Here is a 17,247-nt window from a genome sequence, read left to right as displayed (position 1 = left end):
AGTTCGATCGCAGCTTAGACTTTCGAAGTGCGCGATATCTTAATTTGTTAAATCAGGAACGTGCGCGCGCGAGCCGCGTTTGTCAATGTTCTCTTAGCGAGATCTAAGTTTAATTGACCCACACTCGGGGAAATGACTGTAATCTCTGGCGATCGGAGAGAATCCGTCATCGGTCTTTATGCCGCGGTTTCTAATTGACCCGTCATCGGAATCGATTGCGCGAGTCGTTTGCCAGCCGCGTTGCGACGATCAGCCTCCATAAATTAATATCTTAAATGTCGCGTCGGCACGAGAGAGTGACGTTACACCCGGTGGGTACTTGGCGTTTAACCCTTGCATAAGCAACGTCGTTTCGCGTAAAGTCGCTAAGATTCGCATTAAAGGTTCCTCGATGCAGTCAGCCGGGCAAAAGGGCACGGACGAACGCTCGTAACTAGCCGCGGGCTGTCAGGCGCGTATGTTAAAGCCGGGAAAGCTGTAATTGCCGCCCGCGAAGAGATAAGGAGAAAGAGAGAGTAAACGGGAAGCGAGATTTTCTCCGGCTATTTCAATTAGCATCCACCGCGTTCGATCGATCGTGCGTTTTCGTTTTCTCGTGTCGCAGAGAGAGACGATTTCCACGGCTTCGCGAAAGAACGGATTTAGCTACCTCTTTGTTTACACGCTGGCCGAGCGAGCGCAAGCAGAGCCGCGAGCGATTTAAATGAGGAGAGGTCGGCGCGGACGTGCAACAGGCACGAATAGCGGAGATTTTACGTAGGAGTAGCGTCGTCGATTCAAAGAAAGAGAGAAAGGAATGCGGCGTTTTCCCGGTGACTCTAGTTGCTCCTTGCCGGCGATCACGAAGAATCCCCCGCTGGCGCGGTTCCCTTGGCGAGGTCGCCGCCGCCGGACGTCGCCCTTTCCCCCCGGAGCGGTGCTAGAACGCGAACAAGTTAGCCCCGGCGAGCCGACGGGCGCTTCACGAACCGGCGCCGCGTCGTTACGTCCCGCCGTGCCGAGCGGCCGCGCGTATTTGTATTACGCCCCGCGATGACAAGTTCAGGAACGCAACAAAGAATAGACGCCGGAAAAAAAAAGAAAAAAAGAGATGGGATAAGGGATAATAGACAGAGCGGCGCGTCGCCGCCTTTCGCATATACGGTCGCACGCGTCTCTGAAATCCGAGCTGCCGACTCGCAAAGACGATTACGCGTGTACCGGCTGTCGGCGCGGCGACCGACGTTACGAGTGATCGTGTTACGTTCGACGTAATCGTTGAAAGTAATATTACACCGTCGCGACTCCCGATTATACCTACGTGTAACGAATTAACGACGAAGAAACTTTCGCGAGTCCGATAAAATGATAAAAGGATGGCCCTGCCTCAGGCTCATCGTAGTTTTTTTTTTTTATTTCTCGCGCCGCGAGGAGAGGCGGTCGAGGGTGCGACGTATTAACGACGGTAATAATAATTTATTATTAGATCTGGTCAATGTGTGATCAAGGCGCGTTTTTTGCAAGGCACGGTTTAACGAAACGCTTTTCGCGCGGCGTACGCTTATCGCATTTCAATTGTCGCGCCTCTGACGGGAATATTCACCCATGACGAAGCGACTTCGTAATAACGTCCGTCATTCATAGTACCGATTTGTGAACCGTGGATTCCTGCGGGGAGGAGGATGGGGGGGATACGAAGCAAGAAGGTGAAATAAAGGGAGAGAAGAAATCTCCTCCGCCTTCCTCCTCTCACATCCTGTCTGTCTGTCTCGCGCGGACGCTCGCTCGACCCTTTTTTGTCCCGCTGGATTGTCATCCGCGTGCGGCGCTGGGACGCGCCGCCGAATGCCGATGGAAATTGCACGGGAATAAGCCGAGTGAATTTTTCAATCGTTCATTGCGCGCGGGACGCACATCCGGCGAGTGAACCGTGCACGTTGCGACGTTGATGTTAATGCCTGCCCCCGGTACGATATATATTTTATTGGCGTTTCGCTGCCTAGTTCAATGATGATTTATAATTGTTGCTTGGCCGGCTATAATTATTATAATTACAGATTTTTCGGCCGGGCTCTCTCGGAGCCCGGGCCCGGGCCCGGACGCCCTCTTCGTTCCATCCCCCTCGATGCGGCTCCACCCCTTCGGTCCTTCGTCTCTCGGGCCCTTCGGTCTCCTTTCCTCTCGCTCTCTTTCTCTATCTCTTTCTCTCTCTCTCTCTCCGTCGGTCTCGCTCGTTCGCGGTTCATTCTATCTCGCGAACAGGGACCAGATCTACGCCGGCTCCGATGTAAAAACGGGTTTTGGAAGTCAGACTCGCGCTCGGGCTCCTGAGAAACCTCTGTCTCCACTCTCGCCTTCGTTTAACGCCAAACGCGGCAGCTCTGATTCCGATAACGATAGACGCCGATAAATTAGCAGAGTACAATTAACCAAGTCCGTAATTAAAGAAAGATGAGTCGAGAAGGAGTATAAAGAAAAAGTAAACGTTCTCGATGCAAACCGTTTCACCGGTGCCGTCCGGTAAATTCAATGATTAGGATTTGTTTCCTCGCTGTAGTGTAACCGTGATTCGCGTAGAAATCGCGCTTCAGCGAACACCGGTTTCCATCTCGCGTTTATATTTCTCGCGATATCCGCGCGTATTCACGCACGGAATAACGGAACGCGTGCGTTTGCACTTATGCGCGCGGCCTACACGTCGGGAACACTGGTTCCAATTCATCCTCGCGCAGTTCTCTCATTATCCGTCCTAACCGGCGACGGAGGATCATTAAGCTACGGCGCCTTTTGTCCGTTTCTCTATACGCGTCCGTCTCTAACAACGAGCTCGGAAAGAACGAGGGACTCGAGAAAAAAAAAAAAAAAGAAATACCGGCGAGGCGTGCTCCACTTCGGTGCTTTCCTACCATTCTCATCGTTCTCGAGGACCCATCTCCTCCCGGGCCTCCCGCGGCCCGATTGCTTCGCTACACTTTCCACGGCCACTGCTCTCGGGAGTCGAGAATCGATTACGAATCAGAAAATCGCGGAGGCCGTGGCGAGGAGACCGAGGCCGTTGCATCGGCCTCGCCGCAGTTGCCGCGACCGGTGCGCACACCCCGCGTCTATATCGCGGTACCAAGTGATGACCGTAATGACTCTAACCACCGTCTGACATCTGGCATTAGGCACTCGGGCTTTCGAGTGGCAACGCCCGCAGCAATTGTTGCCGTTTACGACTGCCGTGCGCGTCCCCCGTCTCTTTCGCGCCGACGGGCTCTTCTTCCCTCCACCTCTCTCTCGCTCTCTCTATCTCGTTGTCGTTCCTACTTGGTCGAATCCGGCTTCCTCGTCTCCCCGCGTCTCTTCTCTTCTCTTCTCTTCTGGTCCTTTCCCTTTCCCTTTCCCTCGCGATCTTTCGCTCGGGTATCTTTTTCTATCTCACCTTCGCTCGCGTCTCTTTCTCGTTCCCTCTATCCCCCCGTTCGCTTGCACGTCCACTCGTTCTCTCGGTCTCTCCTTCGTTCGCTCCCGGTATCTCCCTACCTCTCGCCGGGGTCCGCTCTCGATCCTACGCGCTATAGACCGCATTCCCGAGCGCAAACGACGAGGCAGAGATATATGTATATGCATTCGCATGTGCACTGCTCGCCGCCGCCGCCGCCGTTGCGCAGGTACGAAGCAGCGCCGCGCTCGATAGCTGGTATGCTCGCTACCTCGTGGTCCTGAAAAGTCATAATTGCGATATTTATATTCGCGCTACTCGCGCGACGCGCGATTGCCTCGTCGACAGGTGACACTCGCCCGCATTCTTTCGGGCCGTACGGGCGAAGTGCGCGGGCGCGAACGCACGCCGGACTATTTACGAGCGGATTATGCAACCGAGCGTGCATACGTTGCTCGCTCGGCTCTAATCGTAATACTGCGCCACATAATGCGAATCTAGTTCTTTTTTCCGGCTATACCCCGAGCGCGCTCCGCTCGGATTGCAAAACGTTAACACGCGCTCGTTAACTCGCGAGCACGCGTGGCATTAAATTAAAATAGCAAACGTAATGAAGATTGTAGGGCGTATAAATATATATCCCGCAGGACTCGAAGTGAAAACACCCGGAAATCGTTTATCTTTCGACTGCCGCGACGTTGCATCCACGACGCTTCCGATCATCCGGGTTTTTTTACACCGCGCGTTTCGTCAAAAGTAATTCCTGTTTATTTAAATTTTGCTTTATTATGCACGCGTCGACAGCGGAATACAGTAGCTCTATTCAGATTGCTTTTGCAAAATATATTACGCGGCTTGTATAAGAATTTCGCGCAGCATCCAATGTAATAAATTATGTTCGCGCGGGATAAATGTATAATGAGACTTAAAAATCGATATTTCATATAATTGCGTAAAAGCAAAATAATTTTTTAATTTTGACAAGTTGAACGATTTAATATATAAAAAAAAGGAACAGGCAATCGAGTACTTGAAATCTCTATAATGTGTTTATAATTTTTTCAAATCGCTAATTAATTTGATTTTTTTCTAACTGCTCGGAGGCAGAATTATATCCGTCGATATTTAACAGTGTCAAAAAAAAAAAAAAAAGAGAAAAAAATCACTAATATGATTTAAAAATTGGCGAGTCCGAAAATGATTTCTTTCGCATCTTTCGCTGTATCATTTCGCGGTCGTTTGCGCTCTCCTTAATTCTCCGCGCTGAAAATTCCGCCACGCGGATCGTGCGAAAGTGTAGTCGCGTGTGCGTAACGCCGTCCTTTTCCGTTCCGCGTCTCCATCTTGGGAATAATAGAGGCAAGATCTATCCCCGGGATAGCTGGTAAAGAAAAAAAAAAAAAGAAAAAAAAAGGATAAACTGCCTCTTACCGAACGAGAATAACGACTTATATCGCGGGGCCGTATCGTGCGGAGCAATTACGGACATTAGAAAGTCATCCTCGTTAAACGCGGTGCTGCGGACCGGTATGCCGCGTTAACCAAATTTCTCCTCTGACTAAAATACGCCAAGTCGAGGTCCCCGCTAATGACAATGAAACGCAAGAAACTGACGTACGGTCCGTACGAATAAATTCTCGACGCAAACAAAGTTATCTCGCTTTACCTGAAACGATTAAATAAAATATGAGCAGCGGCGCGTTGTACTTGTAGATATATAAAGTCGCTAATTCTTTTTTTTTTTTTATCGGAAACCTACAACCTTTCAAGCCTGCGTTTCGTCACGAATCGCGGCGATTTTCCCTTCGTAGAATTGATCAAAATAATTCGCCGGCTGAAAATAAGCGCCGATGGGCGGCAACCGTTTAGCGAGGAAAAGAAGAGAATTATATCCCTATCGGTGCTGACGATTACCGTCATTTTCCCGTGCTTCTAGCAGCACCACGCGCGATAACCATCCGTTATCGAATTTCCCGCGTGTCCCTGGGTTACCCAACGTTCTGCACTCCCACCTGTGTCCCGATAGCGGGTGGCGAGGCACCGCGCCGTTCGTTTTCGCGTTTCGCACCGAAACTCCGCGCTCCGTTCGTGCGATCGTGCAAAAAGGGGGCGAAGCTGCTTGCTCGTAAACTTCGAGGAGAGACTAGTTCTTTCGTACATATCGGCGGGGAAGTGTTACGCGAAGAAGCGACCTAAACCTCGCGCCCGCCACACTAAAATGCGGGTCTTTTTCCGCGTGTTACTCCGCGCCGGCGGTTAATGTTACCCGCCGCGAGTGGGAAGACCGCAATTCCGCGCTGAAATTCCCGAGAGATTATTCTCCGCGCGCGGGATCCCGCGAAAAATTCGAGCTTTAGTGCCGCGCCGGCATCCTTCAAAAATCACCCTTTCACACGCGCGCACGCGTGATGCTTGCAACAGCGCGGACAAACGATGCCGACCGGCTATCGGCTGGCAAGGAGCAGATGGTAAGAAGGTGTGCATGTCGTAAGAAGTAGGTGATTGCTCGAGAACTCCTACGAGAGGGCCGAGACCGAGTTGGCGCGCTCACGAGAGTCTACGGTGCATAACGCCGTTAAGAAGAACGGCTCGTAAAATCCCTCGCGAGCTCGGCCAGACACACACGACCGGGATAAGCCGAGAAAAATCCCCCGCGTTCTCTACGCGATCGTTCGATATATCCCTCTTTCCCCCTTACGTTGTCATTACTGGGATTATAAGCGCGTTCAATAAAGTTACTTTACAACGTCTCCGGTTTATGAACGATTCACGAAACTCGGCAAGAAATTTCGCTCGCAGTTTAATACGTATTTCCTTTTCGTAAATTTCTGTGGATAAATTGAAGGAAGGTAATCTGTAATCTGGAAGATTAATTTTTTTTTTTACGATTAACGATCGGTGCCAGTTAATGAGCAAAAATACATTTTTGTCGAGAGAAAAGAAAAAGAAAAAAAAAACGGATATGCGCTTCTCTTTTAGGAGAAATTAAAAAATTCTCACGAAGGGTTTACGTAAGTTTTGTTTTATTGCTCCGTTTTGCGAGTGGGTCAATTGGGCTTTGTAATAAAGATACGCGGATGAGGGACGATTAAGAATCTTTCCGGATCTGTTGAGAGCTGAAGGCGTTAAAACCTTAAAATCGGGGCCGTGTCTCGTATCCCGATCGAAGTCGGTCACTCTCGATCATCACTCCGTGCCGAAGAGCCCGCGGCTGCATCCGAGTGTTTCCTCCGAGTTTAACGAAACGTAGGGAAGGAGAAAGGCGAGGGGGGGTACGAAAGAGAGGTTGATCTTTAAGTGCACGTGTATATGCATCGAGGCGTCGAAGAGAGAAAGCGCTCGGTAGGCAGATCGGTGCCGGGCTATAAAGCAAGCAAAGCCAATGAAGGAGTAAGAGAAGAGGGACGGGAAACTGCGTGTGAGCCGCACTTTCCAATGCACTTGGTACGAGCGGGAAAGTGCAAGCAAGCGGGCTAAGCTGAGCGTAGACCTCGTTCGCACGTGCATCACGCGCGTGAGAGATGTGTTTTCCTAAACGGCGCGCCGCGATTCCGTGAAAATTAGTTTCGCCATCCGCCGTGTACTCCGTCGGAATAAATGGAAATGTATGTCGTACCGTCGTGCGTCGTTATTAAAAGGATAAAAAAAAAAGGACGTAAAATCTCTAATAATAAAATAAGAACGAGTCGTGAGCTTTAAAAGAATTTATTTTTAACGTTGTACAAATAATTTAGGTATTACAATTCAGGTATAACGATCAGGTTAGTTTTCACGCGGCAGTTTCTTAGGTTCTCGTCCGCTGGACTATGCGTCCCGTTTCCAATATCTTGAATTGCGATTACGAAATAATCGGAGAAAATTTGCCGCGCATCGGTCATTGCCCGATCGGCGGAATCCGAAGGCCGCACGCAAGATCGGATTTCGTGAGCTCAGCTTTACACTTAATTTCACGATCGATCATCGGGGATCCCACGTACCGAGCATTTTCTCCGCTGCACGATCGAGCTCTGGGCGCATTCCGTCGCACGCATCCCATCTCGCGACCGGCTGCAACGCTCTGAGGGAAAAACCTCTTTCCGATCGATGCACGGCAGCAGGAAAGTCGTGTAGGTGGCCGTACGCGCTGCGTGCCTTGATTATCCTATCGATAGGACAAGCGGTTATGCATGTGGAGCAGTTAACGAAGCACTTGAGAATTTCTCCAATGCAGAATGCCATTAGACGATTTACATACACGCGGCACTTCGCCTGCATACTAATGGCCGACGTAACGTCGCCAAAAAGAAAAGGAGTGAGAGAGAGAAAGAGAGATAGAGATAGAGTAACGTGTCAAATACCACTTTCAATTGATAGTCTTAATCGCGATATTATTAAATGCATGTCTCGATCGTACACTTAAATCTTTTTTTTTTTTTTTTCTCTCCTTTCTATACATATACCTACTTTCTCTTGTCGTTAGCGAAAATGTTACGAGCTTGTTTATCGGCATATTACTATAAAGACTGATGGGTTATCGGAGAAATTTTATTTTACGGTTTACTTTAGAGGAAGCGGCGTGACGGCTGCTGTATTGATAGATTACTTCCACTTGTGACGCGGGCAGGAAATGCACTTCGCGTTAATAAACAAGTAATCGTGTGACGTGTTGTAGATTACTTAAATTGCTTTGCATTACATCGTCTATATTCTATCACGTAATTTTATCGGTAAACGTTGAACAAAAAATACTATTTTCTTTTTTTTTTTTTTTATACTTTACTAAAGTATTAATTTTTTTTTTATGTCGAAATATTTCATTATTTTATTATACGTATAATTATATCAGAAAAGCTGAAGCAAAAACCTGCCGTATTAATGCATTAAGCAAAAAGTATTTATCGAGTCTCTTGCTCTGCGAACCTGCATTTATTTTGTTATGCTATCATATCGCGAGGCTAAAACAAAGAACTGCCGTGTCAAGGCTGACGCGCCGACAAAATCGCAGGTGTTACGAATTATAATCCTTTCCGTGGCAGCATAAACCATAAACTATAAGAACAGGTTAAATTTTTCACGGTGAGGCTTATGCGATACGGTTTTGCGTGCCCCGTTATTATTAGATACGGATTAATCCTTCCGCGTTTGCAGAGTCGGTACATATCTCGTTAGGTAAAAGATATTGAAAGAAGGTATGATAATGTAAGTACGAGGATGTATGGGACGGTGGGACTGTTGCTCGTTTTTGCGGAGTTACTTCCAATATTCGTCAAGTAAGCGGCCGTAATATTTCTTAGCGCGCGCCGCGGCCCACCCCGCGCGTTTCAGCGTCATAATCCAGTAAGGAACGGCGCGAATCGTTCAGCTCAGGGTCAGTTAACCCGGTCTTTTCCGGATCGAGAGCGGCTTCTTCCGAGTTACACTTAATCAGTTTCGCGCGTTCATCTCTCTGCGCGCGACCCGCGGAAAACCGACGGGCCCCGCGACGGTGTAATCGGAGATAAGCGGTGAGAAGAAGCGCGGCGAGATGCGCCGAGTGACGACCTCGATTGACCCGTCGATCCGTCACGGTTCTCCGCCGCCGCGAACGGCGGGAGGAGAAGAGAGAGAGACGGAGATAGGCTCGCACAATTAGTCGGATAAGGTGCAAGATCGGAGGATCGTGCGCGTCAAGTGGAAGCTAATGCCGAGCGAGTGCGTGAGTGCGAGAGTGCGAGCGGGCCTCCGTGCGTGCACGCTCGCACGCTCGCACCCTCTTCCGTGTACGCGCCCGGCCGACGATAATACACGCGAGACACGCGTGTTTCACTAATGGATTCCTCTGGCCGCGGGGCCGATTCGTTTTCGTCGCGTCATCCCTGCGCGGAATTTGATTAATTACGACCGCACGACCGGCCCGGTAATTACTTTCCGATAGGATCCGCACCTCTCTTCTCACTCCCGACCAATCACCTTCCCCATTTTGCTCTCCTCCTGTTCCTCCTACCCCAACGTGCTCACCTTAATCTATCCGCTCGCTTCGGCGGAAATTCGTCGTTACGCCGCGATCGATAAGACCGATAACTCGACAGACCGCGTTCCGACGCGACCCTCCGGTGGTTACAAAGAATATCTTTCTCGTTCTTTTCACGTTCCCTCTTTTCTTATCTTGTGGAAACGCTCTTGTGAATTTTCGTATCGTTCCTTTATATGTTTTCTTCAAGACCTCTCTTGCGGCTTCAACGGTCTTAAGTTTGTGATATTAACGCGCGAAATATTTCGGACCTTTTCTTTTTTTACTTGTTTTTATCTTTTTAATACTCGAACAATGATTAATTAATTTTTTATCAAGGAAATTAAATTTATTGTAATTTTTAACGGCGTGACAATTTTAGAAATAAATCGCAAATGACACACAAATTTAGTGAATAGTAGTAAATTATATCGTTACGCGCACTGGCATCTCGATAATCTTGACACGGCCATTATTACGCGGCCCAGCCCGTCCATAGTATAGACGTAACACAAAATGGTATGATTAGCGATAATTATATTTCGTTTATGAAACGCGCGTGGAAGATTAATTTTATTAAAGTATACGGCGAAGAGCCCCCATCTCTGACAAGATAATTATTTATTTACCTTCATTTACATACAGACGCAGAAAACAGGTCCGGATCAATCCGGTAGCAGTCGCGTTGATTCGTACGCGAAATTTATCTCCTCGACTGCGACTGCGGCGAATTTTTTCGCGCGTCGCCTCCACGATGAAATATGAATTTAACTCTCGCGCTGCACCGTAATTACGGCATAACGGGCCGTCTAGGATTTCCTGGAATTATTCCGGCGTTATACCGGGGCAATTCTCCATTACGCTTGATATACGATCGGTTCAGCCACCCGCTCTGTTTTTCCCTCCCCGCACGTGCATCCTCGCTCTGGCGTTTACGACGCGGTAGATCCCTCGCACACGTTCGCGAGTTCTTTGGCAAGTATCTTCTCGACCGGCTGCCTTAGAACTTTTACGGCGAAGAAATCCAGAAGCCGGGAATTCGGACCGTTCGCTCGCGTAAAACTATCAACGTCTCTCCCGTTTCGGTGGAATTTCACCTCGCGGTCCGATATCTCGCGAATGCCCCCCCGTGCTGATCGTTAACAGAATCGCATCGATAGCGTTCTCTCGCGCGGATGTAATAAATCGGGATTTCCCGTTCGGTGTCCAAGGGAGACGAGAGGCGTATTAACGCGATGTAACGCGAGATGTAAAATCACGAAGGAGTTGACGAGATTAGGCGCATGCTATAACAACGTTTCTCGAGCTAATATTCTCGTGCCGATGGTATTCCCTGCCTGCCGATGAACCATGATGACCTTCGGAGCGCCGCATCCGTGCTGTTTGTGGTTCCGCGCGCGTGCTCGTAAATAAAGGCCGTTCTCGTAAGCGAGGAGAAACGCGCGAAAACTCGTCGCGTCCTAATTTACGAGCCTTTAAGCCTCGTGCTGCGAGTATATATCATTAGGCAACGATAGAGACGCCACGAGATGCCTTTTAACGCTATCGCCGCCGCGGCTGTGTCGTCGGTGACGCGGTAATGACGCGAATAATCGCGTAATCGCCCGCTTAGGATCGACTTTTAATTTAATCTGCACTCAATTAATGAGCCATTCGTAATCGCTATCGTAATTACGGCCTTCCCCCCCACGCGAGATCCTCGAAACGATATTGTCAAGATCATGACGAATGAGATGTTTGTAGATGGCATAGCGCAGTTTGTTACATTCGAGTGCGCACTGCAAGGTGGATACAAATCATCTTGCAAATTTCGTTGTATCTTTGCGAACGTGTTCATAAGGCTGATAAATATGTATCGGCAATTTTAACGCCACGAGCTATTAATCATCCTCTGTTTGCGTATCGTTTGCGATGGCGATTCCGAAAATTCAGATTGATAACGCGATAGGATAAGCTGTTACGTTGCCGAGGGATAAACGAAATAGATGTAGTCGTTGGTTTTTTTAATATGTCAAACATATTTTTAAAGAGCACGAGTAAAAGGTACTTTCTACGTACGACGCGGTCGAAAGTGTTGCCGAGAATGAGAATTGATAACCATTTATGTTGCCACGTTCCAATTAGTCAAGTCGTTTTTCAAAGGGGAAATTGCCGACCTTCGAACTTTCGATGTGATATTTCGATAGTAATGCATGCAACGTTCGTAACGTGATGATATCATTAAATCGGGTGTCGATGCAGCTACCGCAGTCTTTAGCGATTCAATTATAGGCGAGCTGGTCCCTCGCAATATTACTTACTGTACAACTAAGATATTATAAGGCATCGTATCGGCCGATTAGCCTTTCGCATACTATCAATTCCCGATGAATAAACGTATGATTTACATTATGCAACGAGTTGCACTATTGATATGCGCGCGGGCTTCGAGTGAAATGTCATCGCTATTCTATTCAACTTAAGTTCGACTAGCATCGATGAATGGTTCCCGAGGATTATCGTTGCAGGTTGTAGATTCTATTCGGCTCGCGTGGAGATTGGCGCGCAGGTGAATCAACGCGTTGCCGCACTGACGTTCTCGGCGTTCGCGGCTAGACGCCCCGGAATACGTAGGGCTTTGATTTTAAGTTCGGCGTGCCTTTCACTTCGCGCGAACCCTTGCGCGACACGGTTGACTCTGCGAGACGAACGAGGGGGCGAGCGAAATTTTTAATTAAGCCAACGTCCAATCAAGCCAGCATCTATCTACCGTTGTGGAGCGCGCTCGTTGTCGGTGCATTTCCGCGTTCCCTGAGCACCGCGGGGTTCAGCTTCAGGTGAAGTTTCCACTCGCCGCCTCTCGGCCTCGCGACTCGAACGAGCGACGTTCTCTCGAGACTCATCGACCAGGTCAGTCCACTCGTCCACGGTCTCTATACTCGCGATCTCGAACTCGTAAGATCCGCGTCCCTTTTCCTTTCTTTCTCTCTCTCTTTTTCTCTCTCTCTAGTTCGCTCCCTGATCTTCTGTATCCGTTTTATTCACCTATTTATACGTCTTCATTTGCCGCGCTCTTATCGGCGATCGGGGAAACTTAGAAAATTTTCTAGAAGCGATTTTGCCACCTGATCGTAATTAGATTGGCAAAGCGGATGAACCGGACGGCACGGGGATCGTTATTGCGACGGTCGTTTCTGATTTTATGCTGCATATGTGCGGCCCCGCGAACACCTGGAATGCGGCGTTTATCGTCAGGTTACGAGTTGCACGCGCTGCCCCGTTATCAGGCCCAGCCACGTCTTTTTTTTTTTTTTTTGCCCGCCGTCGCGAGTACTAACCGAGAAGCCAAGTATCGCGTCTCCGCGTTTAATGTACTTGTAAATTTCCATCTCATTGCCGACTACCGAACGTCGAGAAAAACGTCCGTTCCTTCCTCGCCTCGGTAGCCTCTAATGCTTACGTCTCCGCGTGATCAGCACGATGTCAGCGTGGACGCGAGTCAAGCAATCGCTAACGATTTGCTCGGCCTCTTTAACGACTGGCAGAAAAGGTAGTAGAAATTGTGCAAGTAATTTTCTATTTTCGATTCGTCTTTTTATCGGAGGGGTTACGCGGGTTGAGATCGAGGAAAGTCTCCGCCGGGCGGTTAGCACGGATGTTCCTCGCGATATTTTCTGCCGAACGAAAAGAGGAGAGGAAAGGAAGAGGTCACGGAATCGTCGTCGTATCCCGACCTTGCTGCGTCCCTGCATATCTTTTCAACTTGCGTAACTAGCTCTGGTTCATTCGCCGGATGAGAATCGGCACGATGCCGTAATACGTCTGAATACAGGCTAGATAGGTGGACGTGGGGGAGCGGCTGCTGGCGATGCGGTGGACAACTGGCGCAGGGTAGGGGAGAAAAGGAAGATGAGGTGGTACGAGGGAGAAAAAAGGAAAGAGAGATAGTCTGAGCAGCATCAGACTAACAGCAGGTGGTTGGTTGGCTTAAATGCCTTCCCGGGAATCGGTTCGATATACAGAGTGTCTCGAAAGTTACGCGTTATCTCGGGGCGCGCATTATATTATATTTGAACTACCAATTTCGAGACTTAATTTATTATAAATGAATCGAAAATATAAGAGAATATAATCAATTTTTAATATACAAATAAGAACGAATACTTTATTAATTTTGTATGAAATTTTAATGTAATCGCTCCAGTTTTTTTGACGAAATTTTAAACTTTGAAAACTAATATAATTTTGATACACGCTGTACATACACGTAGGCGAACCGTAATCTCGGCATCTTCGTCTCGCGAGTCTTGCACGCGTGCATATACGGGCGTCACAAGTTGATTCGTAGCTCTATATGTCGCGCGGGGGCGAACACACGCGTTCTCTAGCGCTCGATAATCGCTGTAAGTCCCTCGGGAGAGGCGATCAAGAGGTCGGAAATGAAAATATTATCTAGCATCGGACTCCGCGCATGACTCTCCCAAAGCGAACTCCGCGTCTGAGGAATGTATAAAACCAGGAAGTTCCCGAGCAGTATATCGCCCGTGTCGACGAGGTTTATGCAACAGTCGGAACATTGTACCTTGTATTCGCAATATGTTGCTTCAAGCAATTACTGATAAAGTATGACTTAAAGTACACGTCTATCGCGCGAGCGTTATCATTGAGCGTATCAACCCTTCGCATTACACCTTCGGAATCGCGACAAGAAATACATCAGCCGTTACCTTTTTTTGCCTGTCGCAGAAAAAATCTACTTCCGTTGAATTAATACAAAAGGAATGCGAAGCAAAATGACAGGGCTCGGTTTATCTCTCCGTGTACCGTATATAAACTCAGTAAAATTTACACGCACGCGGGATGAATGATGAGGCGCACTTGACGCGTTTTTAAACGCTCGTGATTTTGAGGTGTCGAATCGGGGCTCTCGCAAAGTTACATTTTAAAGGCCGCTCAGCCGCTTACTTCGCTACCATACTTCCGTTCGCTACCGCAATCCGATCATCGGCCACGCTCTTCAAGCCCTTTATCTTCTTTCATCGTGGCGCGCTCGGGCCGAAGTTACGTGGAAGATCGCTCACGATCTTCGTCGAAGTCTTGACTTTCGAGAGAGGAGAAACACGACCACCTGTCGCCTAGCTTCGTACGCCTCGTGACGTACTTTATCCGCAGGACGTTCCTCGGGTGGTTGACGTTATACGCGTGTCCGTGTATCTACTACGTTGCGTGCCTTGTCTCGCGTGATATTTCGCGTCTGATAATTTTTGACACGGTGGAATTTACAACACGGTTAGAGGATGAAGAGCCGCGAGCGCTGCCGAGCGTTAATTTTCGTTATCACGTTTATCGGCCTGATACGCCTTCTGACGAAATCGACGGTCGTATTTTATTTTGATCGAAAAATCCAACGCCTTCCCGAAACGCGAGAGGTAAAGAAAAAAAAAAAAAAAAAAAAAAAAGAAATAGTCGAGTGAAACGTTCGTCGCTCCAGTTAAGTGTGACGAATCGGTTAATTTGGGCTTGAAAAAGAAATCCGAACTTTAGATTAGCTTTGTACCGATTGGTCGAGTCAGGTATAGTTATGTGGAGGAACTTCAGGTTTTCTGTCTCGATTACACGCCGAGACTAACTGTGTCTTACGTCACACGCTCGTTATTATTGTTGGCCGACAGTGCGGCGGCGGTCATTGTGTGGTCGAGGAGCTTGACCCTCGTTGCCGGAACGTTCTCCACCGAAACGAGTCGTCAGCAGTAGGTTGTCGGGTTAGTATTCCGTGCGTTCTCTAGCTTATTGTTGGTGGTTGTAAGCGACGTGAGATTAATTACAAGGTCGTGCCGTGAGAAAAAGGACATGCGAAACGAAAACGAAGTCCATCGTCGCGGTACAACTTCTTACGTCGCGCGTATTGTATGTTTCTACGATTCTCACGGCTATCGCGTACGTCGATATCAGTTTCTTTCTCTTTATACCGCTCGAGCTTTTCATGCAGAGTTTCCGCAACGATCAAGCCGATTTTATTCATTAAAATTTAATACGTACACTTAAAGGCAGATACGGCATCGTTAACGCGACCGTGATTGGAACACAATCGGCGACGCGGCGCGATAACGCGTAACGATGTCGATCGATTTACCTCGATGGCTCATATCGTGCTACCATTTCGTACGGAGGTATTAATGACCGTAATTGAAGATCCAAAGGATACGCGGCGGCGTCGGCGGGGATGAACACGTGTATGAGTAACGCGTACGAGTCTCGCGCGGGCGTGCGTTGCGTGCCGCGCGTGAATGATCGACGCGGCGTGAGCGTGTACGCGCCGCGATAAGCGGAACGACGTGTCTCCGTTTCATGCAACTCGAACCGAAAGCTACTTCGGGCACTGCTTTCGCTCGCCGGCTCGCTCGAGTGTAAGCGTCACCGTCGTATTTGTTATTCGCCACCTGCACGAACGATAAAACGCGCGCCGTTGTTGACGTTGGCGATTGTCCGAGGAAAATATTGATATTTACTAGCGAGATATTCCGTTTTGCGCCGGACCCACGTCCACGAGCGTAGAGCGGCTCGTACACGAGCTCTCGTCTTTTTATCCCGAGACCAATAGCTCCGATATTTTCAAACTCCGATCAGAGTAATTGCGAAAACTGGTTTCTAACACTCGTATTTACACGGACAAGTGGCACAGTGGGCTGAACATGGTATCAACGCTGTGTTTACGTTGTCGTCGACTTCGTTTCAATGATCATTGTTGCGCCGCGTTTATACGTATCGCAGAAAAAGTCTGCCGGCAGGCAATTACGGATTTCGCGTTGCACTCTCGCTTTTAATTAAAAAAAACGAATAAAAAAAAAATTCGGCAATACCTTCGAAATTGTAATTTCGCAATCGAGTAGTCTCGTTACCTTTACATCCACTTTACATGTATATTTTAAATCGCTATGACGACGTGATTAATTCTTCGATTTGAGTTTATAATTGAAGTGTCCGCTTACAATATAAGGCACTTTCACGACGATATTTTCCCCTCAAGGTAAATAAGCTTGCAACCGAGTGCAGATACCTCGCCTACGAGCGGAGTACGCAGTTCTCTTTGTAGCAAGGCCAGCCGCGGCATTATAACGCGCGGGAATAATTTCGGCTCTTAATGCGTAATGCGTGCATATAAATTTGAAGGACGCCGTCGCGCTGGTTGCCGTTGCGCGGTTATGTTTGTATTAAATTTCGCTAACGAGATTCGAAAATTAAGATAATTGTAACCGCGAGATTGCCCGTGACGTTATTCGGGCAAGGTCACGTCGCTCTCTTCGGCGCCTTTCACCTTCAGCGGCACATCACGATGATGTACGCGTGCCGGTCGAATCCTTAATTGGAACGGATAAATTGCGACGGGCGTCCGATTGTAATAATCGCGCGGTCGATGACGCTGCCCCGCGTTCATTTTTTCACGTCGAATTAAAAACGACGATTAACTTCGGACGGTGAATTACGATTTCATACGCGGGGCAGTAAAATAATTTTTCCCTCCTTTATCTCAAAATATTCAATTTTATTAAAGTAGTCTTATAAAAAAAAGAAATCGTGACAATTAACGCGGAGAGCAAGACGTTCGCAGGCAATAACGTCACCGGGGTGTCGAATTAGCAGACAGCGAGACCTTTATTTATTCGATATAACAGTATTTTTTAACGCGTAGACGGTATAATGATCCTCGCGCATGCAAGTTCGAAAGGAGATGGTTAAAAGGAATGTCACGGGATAAAAGCTTAATTCGCCAGCGCGCGCGCGTTTATTCTTCCCGGAGTTTAGGCCCAAGACGAGGACTTCTCGGACGTGACGTGAAATCCGAGAGAGGGATCGTCGATCGAAAGTATAAGTATTCCTTCCGTTCATCTCTCCCCGC

The 17,247-nt window shown here is 48.3% G+C and overlaps 1 protein-coding gene across 1 annotated transcript in view; it reads left to right on the top strand.

Moving 5' to 3' along the window:
* Positions 1–17,247, top strand: part of Ds (dachsous cadherin-related 1) — a 271,196-nt gene that overhangs the window by 3,956 nt on the left and 249,993 nt on the right. The gene's annotated exons all lie outside the window — the stretch shown is intronic.

The sequence above is a fragment of the Cardiocondyla obscurior genome, linkage group LG23 (genome assembly GCF_019399895.1).
Source record: "Cardiocondyla obscurior isolate alpha-2009 linkage group LG23, Cobs3.1, whole genome shotgun sequence".
NCBI lineage: Eukaryota > Metazoa > Arthropoda > Insecta > Hymenoptera > Formicidae > Cardiocondyla > Cardiocondyla obscurior.
This window is presented reverse-complemented; position numbering and strand designations above follow the sequence as displayed.